The sequence below is a fragment of the Falco rusticolus genome, chromosome W (genome assembly GCF_015220075.1).
Source record: "Falco rusticolus isolate bFalRus1 chromosome W, bFalRus1.pri, whole genome shotgun sequence".
Classification (NCBI taxonomy): Eukaryota; Metazoa; Chordata; class Aves; order Falconiformes; family Falconidae; genus Falco; species Falco rusticolus.
The window spans coordinates 10,173,926-10,197,135 of record NC_051209.1 but is presented as its reverse complement, the minus strand read 5'-3'; the positions used below and the strand labels follow the sequence as shown (position 1 = coordinate 10,197,135).

Sequence of the window (23,210 nt, the reverse complement as noted above, 5' to 3'; positions counted from 1 at the left end):
ATCGAGCTTTTACAACTCTTGTGATGAAGATTTCTGGCATGAGTGAGGAGTATACATGACACTTCTTAAATTTCAATGTGTGGAGAGAACAGTACATGTGGAAAAGGGAAGGAAAGACAGATCAGAGCCCCTGTGGAGGACAGAAACAGACAGCTGACTGTTGCAGAATATTAAGGGGGCAGCTGAATGGCAGGGGTCATTTGGATGTTCCCTTACTGACTCTAATGTGTGAACCTCAGCAAGCACTGCCAAGCTGACCTGAAGGCAGGGTCCCACACAGCTTGAGTGAAACTGCCTAGCACTGTATGTAAAGGTACACTGCTGTCAAGTATTTAAGTCCGCAAGGCACACTTGCTGACATCTGACATAACAGACCAGGAAAAAACGCACTAGGTTTTTTTCTTTCTTCTGGGCTTGTTTTTTAAAAACAGACTCAACAACCTCAAATCCCAATTTCTCTTGTCAGATCACTGAGAAAGAATATGTTGTATGACTGCCAGTTATGCCATCTGTGAATAAATTATCAACACCTTCATCTCAAAATATTTTCCGTGTCACATCTATTACAAGAGCATAAACTTTACAAGAGGGTTCATCTACAAGTATAGACGTATGCTTAATAGAAGGTTTTAATCTCCTTAGTCCTAAAAAAGTCACAATAGTACTGATGAAAAACCCATTTTCACAATGGTGAGGATAAGAATAACTCACCAAAAAAATAATTTCATGAGAATACTTAGAACATTTCCTTAATTGTTGCTTGAAAGTCACTGAAGAAGGCAGGCATCAGAATTTAACTATTTAATTTCTTATTTAAGATTAATAGCACATCAATATTAGAACAATAATTTTCAGCAGAATAAAATACAAATGCATTTTCACCTTTGTGTCCTACTCCTAGAACTTTACACGCCCTCCTTGTCCGGCCCCCTATTTCTTGTTCTGACAGATCTGAGTGACACACTGTATCATCATCCTCCTTTTTTTTTTTCATTAATCACATTCAAGAAAGGGTAGGTCAGATTTCTGTCATTGTTAGAAGCAGCAAATTGCCTATACGAGTAGAATTTTTGGTTCAGTTATCACTACAGAAAATTGAAAGCTCTTCAATATCTCTTTAATTCATTTCCTACAGTAAGGCACTAAAAAAGCAGCTGATGATGACCTGAAATCTGTAAAACCCCCCCACAAGTAGAACTTTATTATCATCATTTCTAATTTCTGCATAAAGTTTCAGTCACTCTCTGCAGAGCCATGTTGAGCACTTAATATATGATATTTTCATCAACCACTGTAATTTTTAACATGCTTATAAAGTACATAAGGAACATATTTGAAAAATTACAAAAATAAATCTTAGTTCTGGAATTATTTGTGACTATGTTATTCTCACTCTATTCATCATTCCATACCAGTATCTGTGATTAAACTGGTGCTTGCTTTGTTTGTTTTTAAACACTGTGAATTAATACTGCATGTGGCTTATTTGAAGAACTCTAAGCATCTTAGAAATATCTGACACTATAAACACCTGATGATCACCTTCCTCAACCTGCTGGCAACACCCCTCCTAATGCAGCCAAGTGTACAATTAGCCACCTTTGCCACAAGAACACATTGTTGGCCTCACATTCAACTTCTTGTCCATCAATGTTCAAATTCATCCTTGATGGAATTGATTGTAAAAGGTGACTGCCACTAACCAGACTTACCTTGTTGTTTCAAATGTTTCTTGTTGTGAGCCTACAACCATAAGAAGCAAAGCCTGTTAGAGTGGGTCACCTTTTCTGTGCAACTAGCTTCACCAAGGATGAACTTGAATGTTGAGAACATTTGAACATTATGGCAGAAAATTTTTATGTGCCCACCAAATGTGTAGGATGAAGATTTCTGCTCTACGGAATTTTTAATGCAAACAGCTAATCCTAGAAGCTATCATACCAAGTTAAAAAATCATCTTAGTCAACTACTAGGGCAGAGCAAGTAGCAAAAAAAGCTGAGTCGATAACGAATGTCAGAGTGAATGCAGGCTATGATTTATATGATGCATTTATATAAGAGAAGTTACAGGTACTAGGATTGATCACTTTTCCCATTATATGTTATCTATCTTATGTGTTTACAAACTCACAATCAGGTGAGCATATTTATTCATATGCATGCAGGTGTGTGAATACCCTCCACCCTGCTCTGTAAACACATTAATACATTAAACAGAGGAAGGGAATGGCAAAAAGTACATCCCCTACCCTTTAACCTTTCCAATATTACCTGGTCACTGTTTCTTGTGAGTATCACACAAGAAGTGGAAATTGAGGACCCTTACAGAAAATCTGGATCAATATGATTTGTATCACTGTTTTATTTTTTCCCTTCTTTTAAAGAGCTCTTCATATCTGTGTAATTCCTTTTCTTAGGCTCACAAGTGAAATCTGGTAGAGGAGTTACCTTTTATGGTCAGTTCCATCAAGGATGAATTTGAAGATTATGATACCATAATGCTTTTCAATATTTTCAATCAAACAAAACATTTCAGTGTTCCTTTTCAGACTGCTGTTTATAGCAGATGGTAAGTTTGCAAGTGATTGCCTAGCTTTTGTGAACAAAAAAATTATTTTTTGAACTAAGAAGCAAAGTACAGCAAAGATGGAAAGCTGAGATCCTATTCAAGTTTGCATTTCTAAGACCAGACAGTCAGATTCAGCATATAACACTCTACTGGGTCTGGCTGAGATGGAATTTTTCTTCATAGCAGCCCATATGGTGCTATGTTTTGGATTTGTGACTAAAACAGCACTGATAACACATCAGTATTTTGGCTATTGCTGAACAGCGCACAGTGTCAAGGCTTTATCTTTTCCCCCCCTTCCCCCCCCCTGCCCCCCCCCCCCGAGTAGGTTGGGGGTGTGCAGGAGGTTGGGAGGGGACACAACTAGGACAGCTGACCCAAACTGACCAAAGGGTTATTCCATGCCATATAATAAAATGCTCAGCAATAAAAATTGAGGGGAAAAGGTTCTGGGGGAAGGTAGCTGTTGCTCAGAGACTGGCTGGGCATTGGTCTACTTGTGGGAGGTAGCAAGTGGTTGCCTTTGCAACACTGGTTTTGTATTAAACCGACCGCTCACCCAACTTTACACACAGGTGATTGGATAAAAGTCTCTGGGCCACGTGGGGGTCCGTGTCGCTGACTGGTGGGCATGCTGCAGGTGCCTTATCAGAGTGTGCCGATGAGAGTGCGTTGATTCCGCGGTTCCCAGGACTTGCTCTGCACCTGGCTTCTTGTTTGTGCATAGCTTGTTTTCTTTCTCACACTGCTTGTTCCAAGGACAATTTAAAGTTGCTCTGCAGCTTCAACTAACAGGCCTGGGTTGTCCAACCCGGACAATGGTAATATATGCCCTCGGTCATTTAAAAATCCCTCTACAATCTTGCCCCATGAGTTGTCTTGCTTTTGCTTTTCCTTTTCTCTCTGCCATCCTGCTGGGGTAGTGGGGTGAGTGAGCAAGTGGCTGTGTGGTGCTTAGCTTCCAACTGGGGTTAACCTGCCACAAACACTTTGAAGTTCAGCTCCTTTTTTTCCATCTATCACTGTCTGCTTTGCTCTATACCACCCAGTATTTGTCATCTGTTATTAGTCTTCATAACAAATTTACAAATACAATTTTAAGATTTAACAGTGTTTCACCTTCACTTTCCAAATAGCTATATTTATTCCTATTCATACAATAATTTTCAGTAGCTAAAGGGAATTCCAACTAGCAAGGGAACACAACTTCAGTAGACTGTTGACTTTTGAAGTTGAATGTTTGATACTCATGGTTTTCCTCCTGGGGTGCCTATCGGATTGGGAGGGATGCCTGGGATTCGCATGTGATGAGGTGGATCAAAACCAACCTGTAGTTTTCCCCAAGCAAAACAAAAAGTTGTATTAAAGATGGAGATAAGCAAAAGAAGACAGTTTAATGTCCTCCATATCATGCTCCCCAAATTACAGAGACTGAACCAGATTTAACAAGGGTCTTGCATTTATCATGAATTGCTCTTAACTCCAAATAGACTAGCAGCAAATGCTTACCACTGGAGATCTCCCATAAACTGCTGCTGCAGCTACTGCACTCATTTGAGGTAGCTCATTGTGTAGACTGGCATAGACAGCTCTGGGGCTGGTCAGCTCCCCATTCAAACCAGCATGTGGCACAATGTCAAATGGAGTAGGGTAAGGACGTGGCACTGCCATAGGTGTCCTTAAACCTGAAGCTATAAAGAGGAAAAAGAGAAGTCACACAGCCAGGCCAAGCTCATCAGATTAAATATAAATTTTGCAAGCTGTAGAGAAAATATGCTGTATTAAAATGCTGAAGAACCAGCTCAGCATTCAGTTTAAGCAGCTGTAATGTACAGCTTTGTCACTGTAGTTTTAAAGGGAAACTGTTTAAGAATTAATGGCTACAGTTTTCTATCATCTGAATATACTGATACTGACCTGGAAGTTTGCCAGGCACAGATCTCAATCCATGAGTGAAATTGCTGCCTAGAGCTTGAGCATCAGTCTGTGGAGTTGGGGGTATTTGATTTAGATACAGGGGTGGTAGAATTATCATTCTAATAATCAAAAAATAAAAAGATAGTTCATTAGTTATTTTACTTTTTGGTTTTAAATTAGTGGCTGAAAAAAAGAGCAGATGCAAGCAGAGCAGTGTGGTGCTATGTGAAACCTAGTTTTTAGACTTTGGTTTTAATATTCACTGGCAATGAAGAGAAGCACACAGAGACACTTAAAAGGACAGAATGGCTTTGAGAATTAACTATAGCCTTCAAATCTTTCTTCATTTGGGGCATCTGTATGATTCAGAATAAGTTCAATGACTGAAAATAATTACCATCTGAGTATTGGCAGCATATATGAACTCTGTTGGTTGTCTCAGTCTGCTCATGGTGGACCTGTTCACATTATGATTATGAGTTTCTGTGAGAGGCCACTGCCTAGTGAATAAGAAGAGCAGAAGAAAACCCATAACTAAGAAACAATTCATCCCTAAATGTGATGCTGATAACAGGGCAGAGACAGTAATCGGTATAAAGTCAGGAACTGTGCAGTGCTACTCTGGTGACAAGCTTCTGCATCAGACAAACAGCTGACTCCTGGGTCTGAACCTGTCATTCTATCACCTTTCCCGAGTACTACATTTACTTTAGGCTTTTATATATTTTATTTTTAAAAAATAATCACATACCCTGACCTGCAAAGAACAGAGAGGAATTACAGTGCAGCTCAGAAATGTGATCAATTATGGTCACAAACAGGAAAGGAAAGAACATCCCTGACTTGCAGGCTGTTCTTTCTTTGCACCATGATTTGTGAAGCAAGTCAAAGAAGGCTCTTGTAAATAACAGATTACTTTTTGGATAGAAAATAAAAATTATTGTTGCTGTATATCACCTGGTAATTCAAACAAAGCTAACAACCAAATTATATCCAAGCAGGGAACTGAACTTGCTGTAAACTACAACAAAAGAAAACAGCTCAAGGAGCCCTTCTCTGAATGATAATTTTTTATATGGGGGAGGAGAAAAACATTCAGCACAGCACATCCATCATCTATCCACATCAGCAGTTAAAATAGCCTCTTTTTATCCCCCAGAAGGCTGTGGACTTTATTATTTTATTAAATTCCCTAAAAACAGAAAATAAAGGAATTTTATACTGATGTTTCATAGTGTTTTACTGATAGCTTTAGAAATCCGAATTGTGTTCAGATACAGATCTGGTCAACATGTGTTTCAGCATATTATTACAGGTTAGCAGAATTCAGAAGCACTTACAAGGCTAAGTTCTTTGGATTTTGAGGAAGGAGTACTGCTGGAGGGTGCAATAGACACTGGACTAATTGCTGCATCTTTTTTCAGCAGTTGAGTCTTCTCCAACCCATTCTCTCATGGAGAGTGTGCTGGGCTCCCCTGGGGAGAGGAAGGATCCTAAACATCAACAACATAGGTTAATATAAAAACCTCATACTAAACACTAATGCTTGTCTTGAGCAATTCACACTTTGGAGTGAGGATCTGTCATAAAACATTACATGTTACTTCAGTCCATAAGTGATTTAAGCTGATACAATTATAAAATCAAGGCAGATAATCAAAGAAAACTATTTTTTTAAAGTCTTAAAATTTAATGCCATTAGCCATGAAAAATAATGTTAAAAACATAAGAATATTGAAATAGACAAGTAATTTTCCTTTTTCAGGTGACAAAGTGAGGCACTTGACATACCTGATCAAGTTCATAAAATAAGGACAGAGTGAAAAAAACCACAGATACCATTACAAGTTGCATGTTAACTGTTATGCTGTGCTGGCTGCAAGTATCTCAAGTAGACTTTTGGTTAGTAGAACAAACCCAAAAAGTTCCTTTGTAGAAAAAAAGTGTTACAGATCTGATTTGCTTTCTAAAGAAAAAAAGATCTGAGTGGATTCCTTCAGGAATTTCAAGCTCCATTATGAAGACAATCTTATTCATATATCTAATATGCACATGTATTGGGTCTGGCTGAGATGGAGTTAATTTTCCCCATAGCAGCCCTCACAGCGCTGTGCTTTGTATTGGTAGCTAGAAACACCAGTGTTTTGGCTACTGCTGAGCAGTGCTTGCACAGCATCAAGGCTGTCTCTCCAACCTTACCCCCTGCCTCACCAGTTGGCTGGGGATGGGCAAGATCTTGGGAGGGAACATAGCCAAGACAGCTGACCCCAACTGACCAAAGGGATATTCTACACCATATGACATCTGCTCAGCAATAAAGCTAAGAAAAGGAGGAGGAAGGGGGGCATTCATTATTTTAATATTTGTCTTCCAGAGCAACTGTTAGCGTACTTAAACCCTACTTCCCAGGAAGTAGCTGGACATCACCTGCTGATGGAAGGTAGAAAATAAAACTTTTGTTTTCCTTTGCTTCTGCATGCAGCTTTTGCTTTTGCTTTACTAAACTGTCTTTATATTGACTCATAAAGGTTTTTCCATCTTATTTTCTCCCCCCCTGTTCTGCTGTGGAGGGCAGTGATAGAGCAGCTTGGTGGGCACCTGGCATCCAGCAAGGGTCAATCCACCACAGTACTTTTTGGCACTGAACGTGGGGCATGAGGAATTTGAGATATTGATAGTAATTGGGAGAGGTAATGTGTTGGGGTCTGCAGCGGGTCTGCAGACAAGTTAGTTGACTTTAAGACTTTAAGACAGCCACAAATTGTCAGGTATAAACAGGATGTGAAGAACCGGAACTTAGAACCGCAGCATACGGGCGCCTAAAGCAACAACAAATAGCAAGCAAGAAGAAGAACACAAAAACCTATCAGGGTCTGACATGTACTGTCTAAGATATATAAATAATTTGTATAAACAATAAAGGCCATTTTGTCCAAACCCAGCCACAAAGACAGTGTTTTTTCAGTCCGCCTCGACCTGCGTCACCACATTTGGTGACCCCAACGTGCCGATGTGATCCCAGTAAAGGGTATCAAAAAGAGACCCTGAGACTGTGCCGATCTGACCCCGGTAAGGGGTGTCAGGAGCGATCCTGAGACTGTGACCAGCGGGTTGCTGGGGAGGCGGAGCCTGGTGAAGCAGAATAGCGCAGTGAGTGGCTGCAAGATCCCGGGAGAAGGTAACACCGGTAAGGTGAGCCACCAGGGACAACATGGAAACTAAGTTATCTAAAGAAGATACCATGGTGCTATTAATGTGGAAATTAGTATTAGAGAAGCGTGGAATTACTTTAGATGGGCTCCAGCTAAAAAATATGTTATTGTGGGCCAAAACACATGGAGTGGAAGCATCCCCTGCGACTGCTCTTAGTGTGTGGACCTGGGACAATTTAGGATCAACATTGACAGAAGCTCTGGAGAAAGGAGACAAAGAGGCGTCGGGGATTTTGCTTACATGGGGATTGCTTAGACATGCTGTAGGGGGCTTGCAAAATCAGCAAAATGCGAGCAGGAGCTTGCAAAGTCCGCAAGACGCAAGTGGGAGCTTGCAAAGTCAGCAAGACGCGAGTGGGGCCTTGCAAAGTCAGCAAAATGTGAGTGGGGGCTTGCAAAATCATCAAGACGCAAGTAGGGGCTTGAAAAATCAGCAAGGCATGAGTGGGGGCTTAAAAAGTCAGCAAAATGCGAATGGGGGTGTATCATTCAAACCTCCCCTGTATCCCCCTCCAGAATACAGACAAGAGGATGAGGGGGTGGGGGAGGGGGAGAGTCTGTGCCCCTTACCAGATGCCACTCCCCAATGCCCCGAATCCCCTAAATCTCTCCAACTGCATCGACTTATACTCGATACCGATTCCAAGGACGAGAACAACAAGCAGAAACCTGGGCGGACCGATACCGGCCCCCCTGACTCCCCCCAACATTTGTGCCGGCCCACACTCCCTCCTCCTCTGACTGCTCCGCTCCTCCCGCCCGCCCCCTCGGCTCTGGCCCTGCCTGCGCAGGATGGAAATGCCGAAAACCCGGATTGTTGTCCAGCTACGACAACGTTATCAGTCACAGGCAATGAAGAAGATGGTGGTGGTAAAAATCCAGTTTCCAGTGGTACAGTAATGACACGCAACCCTCGGCGATTTTGGCAGGCTGTAAGAGATGGGGCATTAAGAGATGGAAACTGGGATTTAGTAGAACAGATAGGCAGACCACTCCTTGATCTTCCTACTCCTTCCACCGATGCACCGCACGCATATCCTATTGTAATGGGAGATGCGGCTGCTCCTAAACCTCACGTTCACACACCATTTGCTTGGAAAGTAGTACAGGACTTCCAAAAAACTGTTTCTCAATACGGGGTGAATTCGCCACCTACAATGCAATTGTTGCGTTTGCTAACCATGGACGCTTTGACTCCTTTTATAATTTCTCAGCTGGGCAGATTATGTTCCAACTTGTGCAACTAGCCGTCTTCCACGTCACCTGGCAGACAGCTGCGGAACAGCAGGGACTGCAGAATAAAAACCTTCCACAAGATGATCCCCCGTTTGCTAATGGGCCTGATCTGTTGATGGGTCTTGGGCAGTATGCCAACCCTCAAGATCAGGCTCAGTGGCCCACCGTAGTATTAGATCAAGTAAAAAATACAGGCATGCAAGCAATATTGAAAACTGCACAATTAGCAGAGCCAAAACAGCGTTATACAACAATTAAGCAAGGTCCAAAAGAACCATTTTTGCTATTTGTGGAACAATTGCAACATGCTATTGCCTCTCAAGTGTTTGACCCTCACCTGAGTGACATGCTAATAAAGCAATTAGCCAAAGATAACAGCAATGCTGATTGTCAAAAAAAAATAGACGGATTGCCAGGTGAACCCAATTTAGAAGCTATGATATGATATTAGCCTGTACCAAGGTAGGCACCTTGGAACACAAACTAGCAGTAATGGCTGCTGTGCAAATGAAATGTTATTCTTGTGGTAAGTCAGGACACCATAAACAGAACTGCCCCTCCAAAAAACAACACGCACCACAACCTAAACTGTCCTCAGAGATAATTCCTTGTTTCCACTGTGGAAAGAAAGGGCATTTTGCAAAGCAATGTAATTCTCGTTACGATAAAGAAGGATTTCACCTACCATGCCAGGGAAATGCTCACAAGAGTGCGAGGAGGCACGCGATGACACAAGAACCTCAGGTTGTCATACCAACCAGACAGCCTTATGTGACCAATTATCAGGGAGGACCCAGGGATCAGCAGGGATGGATGTATACACCAGTGAATCAGTAACTCTAACCAACCATGGAGTGTTTAAGGTCCCTTTGAATGCTCAGGGGCCAATAGGTAAGGGCCTTAGTGCCTTACTAATAGGTTGAATTAGTACTACTTTGCAAAATATACAAGTCCATGTTGGTGTTATTGATGCAGACTTTACAGGTCAAATATGTGCCTTAGTTTCTACACCTGTGCCTCCTGTTACAATCCCAAAAAATACACGCCTTGCTCAACTTGTGCCTTTGTGAGTTGTGTTCCCCGAACAGAGCCTAGGCGGTGGGGTGATGAAGGATTCAGCTCCACAGGAATACCTCAAGTGTGTTGGACACAAGAACTATCTTCACAAGGACCTAACCTGACCTGCACTTTGGTGTTATTGGGAGGCACTCCTGCAGAAGTGAGATTGAGCGGTCTTCTGGACAATGGAGCAGACGTAACTGCCATATCAAGCAAAGACTGGCCACCTCAATGGCCTTTGGTAAATAACACAGCAGGAGTTGTAGGTCTGGGGGGGCATGACTACTAGCTACTTCTCTGTAAAACCTATACAGATCAAGACACAAGAAGGACAGACTGCCTCCGTCCGGCCATACGTTACCACCGCAGCACTCACTTTGTGGGGTCGAGATTGTTTAGGACAATGGGGAGTTCGTATCACCATGGATTTTTAACTGGGGCCACTGTATTGCAGGGAGTGAAACAGCCTACCCTTGGTCTCACTTGGTTAACTGACAAACCAGTATGGGTAGATCAGTGGCCCCTGCCCCAAGAAAAGCTGTATGCCCTGCATGAATTAGTTAAGGAACAGTTAGATGCGGGCCACATTGAAGAATCACATAGCCCATGGAACATCCCTGTATTTGTGATAAAAAAGAAGTCTGGTAAATGGTGATTGTTGCATGACCTGGGTAAAGCCAACACAGTGATGGCCCCTATGGGGGCCTTACAGCCAGGATTGCCATCTGCCACCATGATACCAATGGACTGGTGTGGAGTGGCTGGAAGAAAATGGGCATATTATGAGCAATCCAGACTGAATAACTTGGTTGTAATAGCAGGCCAAGCAGGCCGAAGCTGTAACAAGCTGCAGGTGTTGTGAAGGACATATGTAAGGCCAAGGGAGACAAAGAAACTGCGTATTCACAGAGAGGTAAGAGAATGGGACAGAAAGATGAGAAAGAACAGGATGCCTGCACAAGGGGGGAGCAGCGTGTGAGTGCCACACCGGGACCAATCATAGGGGAGGTGGAAGCGTGTGAATGAGTAGTTTTAACCTATCACCTTGTACATAACAAAGCATGCGTAGCGTGTGTATTTTTAGCTGGGGGTATAAATTGGTGTGGGTCTATTAATAGCACCTGTAGAGTATAAATTGCTGTGTAACCCTTAATAAAGTGGCACTAATTTGATCACATTGGTTGTATAAGTTGTGTCCGAGCCTTCTGCGTCAGCAGACTGGGACATTTTAGTTATTGATCTGAAAGATTGGTTTTTTACCATTCCTTTAGATCCAAAAGACAAAGCAAAGTTTGCTTTTACAGTACCAAATAGAAATAACTCTGAGCCCACAAAAAGGTACCACTGGACCGTGCTGCCTCAGGGCATGAGAAACTCGCCAACCATTTGTCAATGGTTTGTGGCCCAAGCCCTGAGCTCTGTGAGAGACAAATACAAGGCTGTTTACTGTTATCATTACATGGATGACATTTTGCTAGCAGCATCATCAAAAGAACTGCTGAACATAGTTGAAAAAGATGCCAGACATAGCTTAGCAGAGTTTGGATTGGTTGTAGCTCCTGAAAAAGTTCAGAGACAAGAGCCTTGGAAATATCTGGGTGTGAATATGCTTAAGAGAACTGTGTCTCCACAACCTATCAAATTGAAACTGGACATAAAGACTTTGAATGATGTCCAAAAACTTGCAGGAATGCTAAATTGGCTACAGCCTTATTTAGGCCTTACTAATGAACAAATGCGACCTCTTTTGCAACCTTTAAAAGGAGACACAGATCTTTTAGCCCCAAGGCATTTAATACCTGCAGACTTAGCACTTGTGAAAGAAGTCGAACAGTTGATCTCTTCACCACGTGTGGCGTGTAGATATCACACTTCCTTTAAGTGGTTTTATTTTAATGGACCAATCTTCCCCTTATGCTATGTTGGCCCAGTGGAACCAGGCTTGGGAAGATCCACTGCGTGTATTTGAATGGTTGTTTTTGCCTTTGCAGCCTAAGAAAACTGCTGTTGGATGGTACAAACTTGTTGCTGATTTGATCATAAAAATCCAAAAAAGATGTTTAGAGTTGACTGGAGCTGATCCAGCAACTGTGATTATCCCTGTACAACAATTCAATTTTGAATGGGCGCTGTCAAACTCTACTGCCCTTCAAGTGGTTCTTGACAATTTTCAAAGGCAAGTTCAGTACCATCATCCACCTCATCCACTTTTGAAAATGACTGTAAATCTAACTTTGCAGCCACGGCAACTAAGTCAGAGATGACCAGTCAAAGGTGACATAGTATTTACAGATGGGTCTGGAAAAATGGGAAAAGCCGCAGTCGCTTGGAAAAAAAACAGGCAATGGCATTCCCAAATTGTATATCAGGAAGGATCCCCACAAGTCGTAGAGTTACGGGCTGCAGCTTTGGCATTTCAGTATTTTCCAGGCCCTCTTAATCTTGTTACTGATTTGACATATGTGGCAGCCCTCCTTCCCAATTTAGATATGGCTGTTCTTGGCCATGTCAACAACCCCAAGCTTTTTGCAATTTTGACTCTAGTTTGGGAAGAGATTTGTAAACACCATTCTCCATACTATGTTATGCATGTTAATAGCCATACTTCCCTACCTGGTTTTATAATTGAAGGCAATGCTAGAGTTGATGCTCTAGTTTCTGTGGCTCTGTTGGTGCCTGTTCCTGATGTCCATCAGCAAGCCGTGTTAGCCCACCAGTTCTATCATCAGAATTGGCGATCCTTGTATCATCAGTTTGGTCAAAAGGGTCTCTCTCAGGCTGCTGCATGCAGTAACTTTATTGCAGCCTGTCCAGACTGTCAAAATGCTACTTCTGTGCCAAATTATGGAGTTAATCCTAGAGGCCTTCAAGCTTTACAACTTTGGCAAACAGATGTAACTCATTACAATGAGTTTGGCAGGTAAAAATATGTCCATGTTACAATAGATACCTATTCTACTGCAATGATTGCTACTGCCCACACAGGTGAGACCAGTTGTGACATCATTCGGCACTGGCAACGTGCTTTTTCTGTGCTCAGTGTCCCTCTTGAAATCAAAACAGACCGTGGACCTGCCTATAGTTCCAGGCCTGTCAGTCAGTTCCTTTCCCAATGGGGGATCTCCCACAAATTTGGTATTCCCCATTCCCCTATGGGCCAGGCCATCGTTGAATGCATGAATGGTACTCTTAAACGCTAGCTTGAAAAACAAAAAGGGGGAATGAAGGGAATGACCCCAGAGGCACGATTAGAGAAAGCATGCTATTTTTTGAACTTTCTGAAAATCTCTGCCAACCATGTGGTGCCTCCCATTGTGCGACATTTTGTGTCAGTTGGTGACAAGCAGCAAAAGCACAAAGGCGTCTTAGTACGCATGAAAGACCCTCTTACCGGGCATTGGTTGGGACCGCATGAATTGTTAACTTGGGCGAGAGGTTATGCTTGTGTTTCTACAGATGAAGGTCCGCGATGGATACCTGCTCGCTGTGTGCAGCCTGAGCTTAGCGTGCCGGATCGTGGGAGCACTGCTGCCGTCAGTCAACCCAACAACCAATGTGTGGCCTCCTTACTGAACCAGTCCTTGTTTGGTGTGTCCTTCCTCGAAACTGACTTGCAGACATTGTTGCAAAAAAGTGAATGTATGTGGGGAATGAAGAATCTTACTGAAAGTCTTGATATTTGGGATAATTGATTACCTCTGTATAATGTTAACCCACAAGAAGTTGATATTGTTGGCACTTTGAATGCCAATAGTTGTTTTTATGTAGATGCTAATGTAGTAGGAGGCTATGATGGGACCATGACACCCACATAAATCAACACATGAACATGTTGATAAGCATAATGCGCTTAAACGCAATAGAACTTTGGATGAAGCATGTAATGATGTAGTTGATTTATGAAACTGATGGGAACGTATTGCAGCGGTTCTTCTCTTATCCGGAGTAACAGCAGGGAAAGCATTAAAAAGTTAAATCACCTTGTTTGTTAGGCAGTTAAGAATGTGAGTCAAATTTGCCACTATGACATACATAACAAAAAAAAGCAACTATTGGCTTTTTCTTGTTGGTTCAGGGACATGGCTGTGAGGATTTTGATGGTATGTGCTGCATGGATTTTAGGCGCCCCATTGCAGCAACATGTTACCAAAATCTGAGAAAATGTCATCCTTTTTGGCATCCATTCACTCAATTGGCAGTATTGTTTGTTTGCTATTGCCTTGGTTGCCGTCATGTTTGCAAGGGCCCTGCAGCACACAGCAAACCTGGTACTAGCTGTTCAAAAACAAAAAGGAGGAATTGTTGGGGTCTGCAGTGGATCTGCAGACAAGTTAGTTGACTTCAAAGACTTAGCCGTGTACCTTTAAGACAGCCACAAATTGTCAGGTATGTAAACAGGATGTGAAGAACCGGAACTTAGAACCGCAGCATACGGGCACCTACAGCAAATAGCAAGCAAGAAGAACACAAAAACCTATCAGGGTCTGACACATGTACTGCCTAAGATATATAAATAATTTGTATAAACAATCAAGGACATTTTGTCCAAACCCAGCCACAAAGACAGCGTTTTTTCAGTCCGCCTCGACCTGCATCACCACAGTAATGGGCAAAACATGGACTGAACACAGCTAGAGAGAGAAAAGAGAAATGATCATGGGGAATTTCTATTGTAATTGTGGTAAAGGGACAAGGGATGAATTGTAAATTGTTCACTTTTGTTTGGTGGTGTGATTATATTATTTTGATTTGGTGTGATGAATTCTTTTCTTGATGTGAATGAAGTTTTTGAAGAGTGTGAAAATTGTGTGATGAATGTGGATTTTAATGATAATTATTAAATAAGTGATTCACAGAGGTGAGGGGTGGAATGTATTTGGTTTGCATTGCCAGGTTTTGGTAGTGGGGGGCTACAGGGAGGGCTTCTGTGAGAAGCTGCTAGAAGCTTCCCCTATATGTGATAAAGCCAGTGCCAGCCAGCTCCAAGATGGACCCACTGCTGGCCAAGGCCAAGACACTCAGCAGCAATGGTAGTGCCTCTATGATAACTTACTTAAGAAGAGGGGGGAAAGCTGCTCAGCAAGAATTGCAGCCAGGAGAGAGGAGTGAGAATATATGAGAGAATCAATTAAGGAGACACCAAGGTCAGGGAAGAAGGAGGGGATGGAGGGGCTCCAGGCACCCAAAGATTCCCCTGAAGCCTGTGGTGGAGACCATGGTGAGGCAGTCTGTCCCCCTGCAGCCCATGGAGGTTAACGGTGGAGCAGATATCCACCTGCAGCCTATGGAGGACCCCACACCAGAGAACATGGATGCACCCAAAGGAGGCTGGGACCTCACAGGAAGCCCACACTAGAGTAGGCTCTTGGCAGGACCTGTGGACCCATGGAGAGAGAGGAGCCCATGCTGGAACAGGTTTGCTGGCAGGATTTGTGACCCTATGGGGGACCCATGCTGGAGCACTTCATGAAGAATTGTAACCTGTGGGTAGAACCTCATGCTGGTGCAGGGGAAGAGTGTGAGGAGCCCTTCCCCTGAAGAGGAAGGAGCGTCAGAGACAATGTGATAAACTGACCATAACCCCCATTTCCTATACCCCTGTGCCACCTGGGTGGAGGAGGTAGAGAATTCCGGAGTGAAGTTAAGCCCAGGAAGGGGGGGGGGGGGGGGGGGAGGGATTTAAAATGTAGTACTTGTTTTCTCATTTTCCTTCTCTGATTTGATTGACAATAAATTAAACTAATTTCCCCAAGTCAAGTCTGTTTTGCCTGTGACGGTAATTGCTGAGTGATCTCCCTGTCCTTATCTGACCCACCAAGCCTTTTGTCATATTTTCTTTTCCTTGTTCAGTTGTGGAGGGGGAATGATAGAGTGGCTTTGGTGGGTACCTGGCGTCCAGACAGGGTAAACCCATCACAGCACGGAAACCACTGAAGACCACCCCACTGCACCTCCACTATTGTAAGGTACAAAAAAATAGCATTATGTGTAGCTCATTGGAAACATCAACTACCAATTTGTCATCACTCTTTTCACCATCACTGTCCTGCAGTGACAAACCAAAATGTGTAAAAAAAAATAATCTCAAAGACTCTTAAGTACAAAGGAAGAATAATCCAATGAAATGCAAAGCTCCAAAGAACTATGTAATATAACATTTATCTAGCTTTATGTAGTAATAAAATTAAAATATTTAGGTTTTCTATAGTGCTTCTCCTAGATAGGTTCCCACAGTTGTAGCATTTTCCCCAGTTTTCATATAGGTGAATGAAGACAGAGGATGAAAATTTTTCTAAGTCACGCAGCATTGAAAAGCAGAGCCAAGCTAGACTCCAAATCTTAGTCCCCGCCTAATGACCAATTATTTTGACACTTGCCCTTCAGGTGTTCTGTATTTATATTGTTAAAAACACAACCAATCATAAGCACCTAAATCTTCCATCCAGAATAATGGTACATGCAGATAGTAAGTATCTGTTAGCATTTTACCTGCAAATTTTAAATTAATTATGTATTAGAAAATTAGTGAAATTACAGAGAATAGTCAATTTTAGCAATGCACAATGCAAATGTTTACTCACATAGTGAGATGTTATTTCATTGTCTTCTGTTTTCTGGTTTTTACTATCTAAAGAGTAATCTGTTGCATTTCTGTGCTTTTCTGCTGTCCTGAAACTGGCTGAAGTAGGTACAGAAGAGCTCTGCAGTTAGGAAACAGGTAAAACATCATCAGATGCTTATTCAAGAGAGTGATTTAATTTTCACTATCCTTCAGTACAACTTAAGCTGATAATGTAATTTGGAGTTATTCTGATGGACAGCACTTTGGGCTTTAATCAGTGATAGCTAACCAGCAAGTTTATGTTGAGAATGTACGACTCATTGCAAAAGAGACAGGTAAAGGAGATCAATTAATGGATCATTGATCTGCAGTGTCAATAGGATGAAACTAGAAGTACTTGGACCATTTTATGAATACTGTACATTGGCTTGATTTTGACATGTTTCCTCTATAAATATGCAGGGATAAATCAATACTGACTTGGACAGAGGGGAGGGGGAGAATATAATTATTTACCCTTTAAGAACAGAAATCTTAAAAGAAAGTTAGCACTGTATACAGTCTGCATCTTTCTTATTTACCTCCCTCCCTCTCTTCCCTGACATAATAAAACAGGTATTCAAGGTTTTCCGATCCTGCACAAATACATCTTAAAACATGTTCATTGATTTAGATTTAAAACAGATCATTAATCAACTATACTGTTAAAAAAATATAAAATGCTATCGTTTGCTCTGAACAAACAACACAGGTTAAGATATTTGGAGACAGTTGTGACAGGAGGCACAGAAGCCCTTAAAATAAAGACCAAATAGAAATGCAACATTAAATTACCTGATGACTTGAGAAATGTATTTGTTTACTGCAATTATATAGCATAGTCTTTTGCAAAAGACTTTAATAGTATACTCATTACATTTATATTGATTTACAGTTGGAAGGCAGTAGCTTGCAATATGAATTAAATTCATTATTTCTCAACTTCACCATACTGAAAGCAATTTGCTTTAAAATAAAGAAAAATAATCACCAGTAAGATACAACTTAGTGGTGCCTAAGAACCAAACCACTACACTTATTTAAATAGAAATATTTTATTTTCATAAATTTGAAACCATATAATTTCATTTCTCACAACCTAGTTAGATATGTACTATAGACACCATTTTAATCTTAGATTTCACTGCTTAATAAAGTAATAAATGAAAGCTTCCTACTAGAATGATAAAGCAGTGAGTTAGCACTAGCACATAAAGGATGAGCACCACATTGAGCACTGGGGCAATACATACTGCTTAAAGATTTTATTGCTTCAAAGATGAATCAGACTTGAGTCATGGTTTAACCCCAGCCGGTACCATGCAGTCGCTTGCTCACTCCCCACCTCCCCTGATGGGATAGGGAGGAGAACTGGGAAAAAAAAGGTAAAACCTGTGGGTTGAGATAAAAACAATTTAATAACTGAAATAAAGTACAATATAATAATAACAACAACAACAATAATAATAATAGTAACAGAAAGAGATAACAAAAAAAAATAAAACTCAAGGAAAAAAACCCACCAAAATAAATGATACACAATACAATTGCTCACCACCTGCTGACCAATGCCCAGCCAGATCCTGAGCAGTGTTACACACACACACATGGCTAACTCCCCCTCAGTTTATATGCTGAGCATGACCTCATATAGAATGGAATATCCCTTTGGCCAGTTTGGGTCACCTGTCCTGGCTGTGTCCTCTCCCAATTCCTAGTGCCCCTTCCAGCCCTCTTGCTACCAGAGCATGAGAAGCTGAAAACTCCTTGACTTAGTATAAACACTGCTTAGCAACAACTGAAAATATCAGTGTGTTTTCAACATTATTCTCACACCAAATCCAAAACACAGCACCAGCTACTAGGAAGAAAATTAAGTCTGCCCCAGCTGAAACCAGGACAACTTAGTACCAATATGAAAAAATCCTGCTATGGTATCCCACCTGATATTAGAAAAAAAAATTGAGACAACTAGCCTCACAGTCTACCTTCCCTGGGACAGGCTTGTCAGGTAGAGAATCCTCTATCCTCTCTCCACCTGTCTGAACACAGTGACTTAAGGGATAGGAGGGAATGGCAACAAGTTCCTGCCTGGCACAGCAGGCTCATCTCCTCTGTGATTACCCCATACCCTTGCATAACAGGTACAAGTCTCTGCAAGTAGAACTGAATAATGATGAAGACAATGGTTCATCTAGGTTGGAGGAGTCACCAAGGTTAAGTTGGCCTACGTCCTGTGTCAAAACCACTTACATAAAGAAAAAAGATGAGTCATTGTCATAGGAGACTCTCTCCTGAAGGGAACAGAAGGCCCAATATGCAGACTGGATCCACGTCTTAGGGAAGTCTGCTGCCTCGCTGGGGCCAGGGGGCGAGGGTTAAAGTTGTGAAAAAAAAGCTTCCTGCCTTTGTACAGCCTTTGGATTATTATCCATTATTGATTTTTCAAGTAGGCAGCAATGAAGCTACAACAAGAAGTCCAAAGGCAATCAAAAGAGAATTCAGGGCATTGGGATGACTGGTTAAGAGATCAGGAGCACAAGTAGTGTTCTCCTCCGTCCTTCCAGTTGCAGGGAATGGTGGAGGAAGAAACAGGAAGAACCAGCAGATCAATACCTAGCTCCGAGCCTGGTGTCACTAACAGAATTTTGGGGGTTTTGATCATGGGTTGGTTTACACAAAACTGGGCCTAATGGCTACAGATGGGGTACACCTGTCTCAAAGGGGGAAAAGTATCTTTGCACAGGAGTTAGCAGAACCCACTGAAAGAGCTTTAAACAAGATTTGCGGGCAGAAGGGATAAAATGAGGCTTGCTAGAGATAAGGCTGGGGACAGCACACCAATGTTTCAGGGACTGCATACTAGCAAGGTCCTTCAGTCTGCCATCTCAGTGGAGGCAAGGGATGGAGATCCATGCAGCAGCAAAGACACAATAGTTACTGATGTGTTAGAAACCATGAAAACACATATGAATTAGGTCTTCTCCCCCCCAAAAAAAGTGGCAGGATCAATAGCCCAGCTGAAGTGAATCTACACCAATGCATGCAGCATGGACAACAGGAGGAGCTGGAAGCCATTGTGCAGCTGAAAAGCTATGATATAGCAGCTATCACAGAAACCTGGTAGGATGACTCACACAACTGCAGTGCTGCAATAGATGGCTATAAACTCCTCAGAAGGGATAAGCAAGGAAGGAGAGGTGCTGGGGTAGCCCTGTATGTTAAGGAGTGTTTTGACTGCCTAGAGCTTGATGGTGATAAAAGGGCTGAGAGTTTATGGGTAAGAATCAGGGGAAAAGCCAACAAGGCAGATATCATGGTGGGAGTCTGTTATAGACCATTCAACCAAGGGGAAGAGGCAGATTAAGTATTTTATAAGCAGCTGGGAGAAGTCTCACAATTACTAGCCCTTATTCTCATGGGGATCTTGTTCTTCAACTTACCAGATGTCTGCTGAAAATACAATACAATGGAGAGGAAACAGTCTAGGATGTTCCTGGAGTGTGTGGAAGATAATTTCCTGACACAGTTGGTGAGTGAGCCAGCTAGGGAAGGTGCCCCACTGGACCTGTTGTTTGCAAACAGAGAAGGACTTGTGGGTGTTGTGATGGTTGGAGGCAATCTTGGGTATAGTGATCATGAAATGATAGCAGTTTGGATTCTTGGAGGAGGGAGGTCAGCAGAACTGCCACCATGGACCTTCAGAGGGCAGACTTTGGCCTTTTTAGGGGTCTGGTTGACAGAGCCCCTTGGGAAGCAGTAGTGAAAGGCAAAGGACTGCAGGAAGGGTGGGCATTCTTCAAGAATGAAATCTTAAAGGTGCAGGAGCAGGCTGTTCCCATGTGCCAAAAGACTAGCCATCGGGGAAGAAGACTGGCCTGGCTGAACAGAGAGCTTTGGCTGGAACTCAGGGAAAAAAGGAGAGTTTATGACCTTTGAAAAAAGAGGCAGGCAACTCAGGAGGACTACAATGATGTCATGAGGCTATGCAAGGGGAAAATTAGTAGGGCCAAAGCCCAACTAGAACTTAATCTGGCTACTGCAGAGACAATAAAAAACATTTCTGTAAATACATTAGCAACAAAAGAAGGGCTAAGGAGAATCTCCATCTTTAATTGGATGGGGGGGGGAATGAACACAAAGGATCAGGAAAAGACGGAGGCACTTAATGCCTTCTTTGCCTCATTCTTTAAAAATAAGACCAATTGGTCTCAGGGTACACAGCCTGCTGAGCTGGAAGACAGAGATGGGGAGCAGAATGAAGCCATCATAATACAAGGGGAATAATGGTTAGTGACCTGCTACACCATTTACACACAAGTCTATGGGGCCAGATGGGATCCATCCAAGAGTACTGAGGGAGCTGGAGGAAGTGCTCACTAAGCCACTTTCCATCATTTATCAGCAGTCCTATCTACCCTGGGAGTTCCCAGTGGACTGGACTAGCAAACGTGACACCTTGGGGTGCTGGTCAACAGCCAACTGAACATGAGCCAGCAGTGTGCCCAGGTGGCCAAGAAGGCCAAGAGCATCTTGGCTTCTATCAGAAATAGTGTGGCCAACAGGACTAGGGAAGTGATTGTCCCCCTGTACTTGGAACTGGTGAGGCTGCACCTCAAATACTGTGTTCAGGTTTGGGCCCCTCACTACAGGAAAGACATTGAGGTGCTGGAGCATGTCCAGAGAAGGGCAAAGAAGCTGATAAAGGGTCTAGAGAACAAGTCTTATGAGGAGTGGCTGAGGGAACTGTAGTTGTTTAGTCTGGAGAAAAGGAGGCTGAGGGGAGACCTTATTGCTTTCTCTCTACAACTACCTGAAAGGAGGTTATAGCAAGGTGGGTGTCGGTCTCTTCTCCCAAGTAATAGGTGATAGGACAAGAGGAAATGACCTCAAATGGCACCAGTGGAGGTTTAGATTGGATATTAGGATAAATGTCTTTGCTGAAAGGGTTGTCAATCATTGGAACAGGCTACCCAGGGTAGTGCTTGAGTCACCATCCATGGAGGTATTTAAAAGACATGTAGCCATGGCACTTAGGGACATGGTTTAGTGGTGGAATTGGCAGTGTTAGGTTTATGGTTGGACTTGATCTCAAAGGTCTTTTCCAACCTAAATGATTCTATGATTCTGTGATATATGGTAGGGAGAGAGGGCAAATTAATGGAATGGGAAAAGCAAGCAAAATCTCATTTCCCAAATTTGACCAGTGTACTAAGACTAATATTATTTTACCTGTAGTCAATTACTTCAGGGCATATTTAAAAATTCCCACTTTGACTACTCTTTCCTTTTTCTTGAATGGAGCCACAGTTACTCAATCAATACTCCTGCAATAGGGGCCTCTTTTCTGTCCAGTATGTTATGTGCCTGCCATATAAAAATCTCTGACATCATGGGATCTCTGGAACTGGTTCTAACAGATCTAATATTATCTCTTACTAAATAATAATATGTCACATACTGATTAGCTAATGAGCTATGGTCTAGATCTTCTAATACACCCAATTCTGACTGATTTCAGTGTGCAAGAAACAACATTGTTTTTCATACCTAGTTCCTACTATTATTTACAATAGCAGTTCAGTCTGTAAGCACCTATAAGGATGAATTTTCAAGTGAGAAATAACTGGATATAACATTGTCCTCATGTTTTCCACTGACATCAGATTCCTATGTATAATCCTGTACCCACACAAATATCTTCCTGAGTGTATAAGCCTACATATTCCAATACTGACCCTTACATTAGCAGACTTCGCACAAAACCCTCTATCAAAGCACACTGTTTAGCTGTTGGACTTTGTTCTGTTCCTTGATGAAAATATCAGTACTTTCCTAACATTTACCTTTAAGAAGCTGGAATAGTATAGCTACTTAGAGAAATTAAGTAATGATGTCTTGGCAGGCTGTAACTTAGTGGGCCAGAATCCTCATTTTAATAACTATTACAATTTATAAAGAAACAAAATCTTTTCAGACTGCTCTTTTCATCAACAAAATGTTTTAATCTACTAGACAGATGAACATTTTCCTACTAGCCCACACTGAGTTTGCTCATGTGTAATAACTAAGATATAGGAAAAAATACTCTTTAGTGAAAGTGGGTTATATTTAGTTTCAATTTTAGCAAATTGTACCAGTTTTTCATTTTATGCTTAGGTAGAAGACTTTTATTCATGCTAAATATACCACAAAATGGTGACAAAAACCTATTCAACAGATATATTTATAGAAAGGCTGAGCATGTTGACTTGTTCATATAATTTGCTTAAGAAGTGAAACAGTTTTTTAGTGCTGAATCCATAGGATCTTTTACTGTAAGGCATGAAGCACTGCTTCACTCTGTATTTTGTAACGTTGAGCACAGTGCTAAAGAAAAAGATTATTACAAAGACCATCCAGCTTTCACAAATTGATGTGTTTTCTCTCCAACTTCATAGGTGCGCTCTTGATGTAATATTGGTGCCAGGCACACACAAATTAATGATCAAAGAAGGCCATAATTAAGCCAGAATTCTCACCACTACCATGCAAAGATCAGTGTGCTTGCTGTTTTATGGGATAATTAATACTTCAAATTGCTTGAAAAATCTAGGAATCACTATCACCATTTTAA

The 23,210-nt window shown here is 41.9% G+C and overlaps 1 pseudogene; it reads right to left on the bottom strand.

Moving 5' to 3' along the window:
• Positions 1-23,210, bottom strand: part of LOC119140933 — a 46,654-nt pseudogene that overhangs the window by 10,642 nt on the left and 12,802 nt on the right.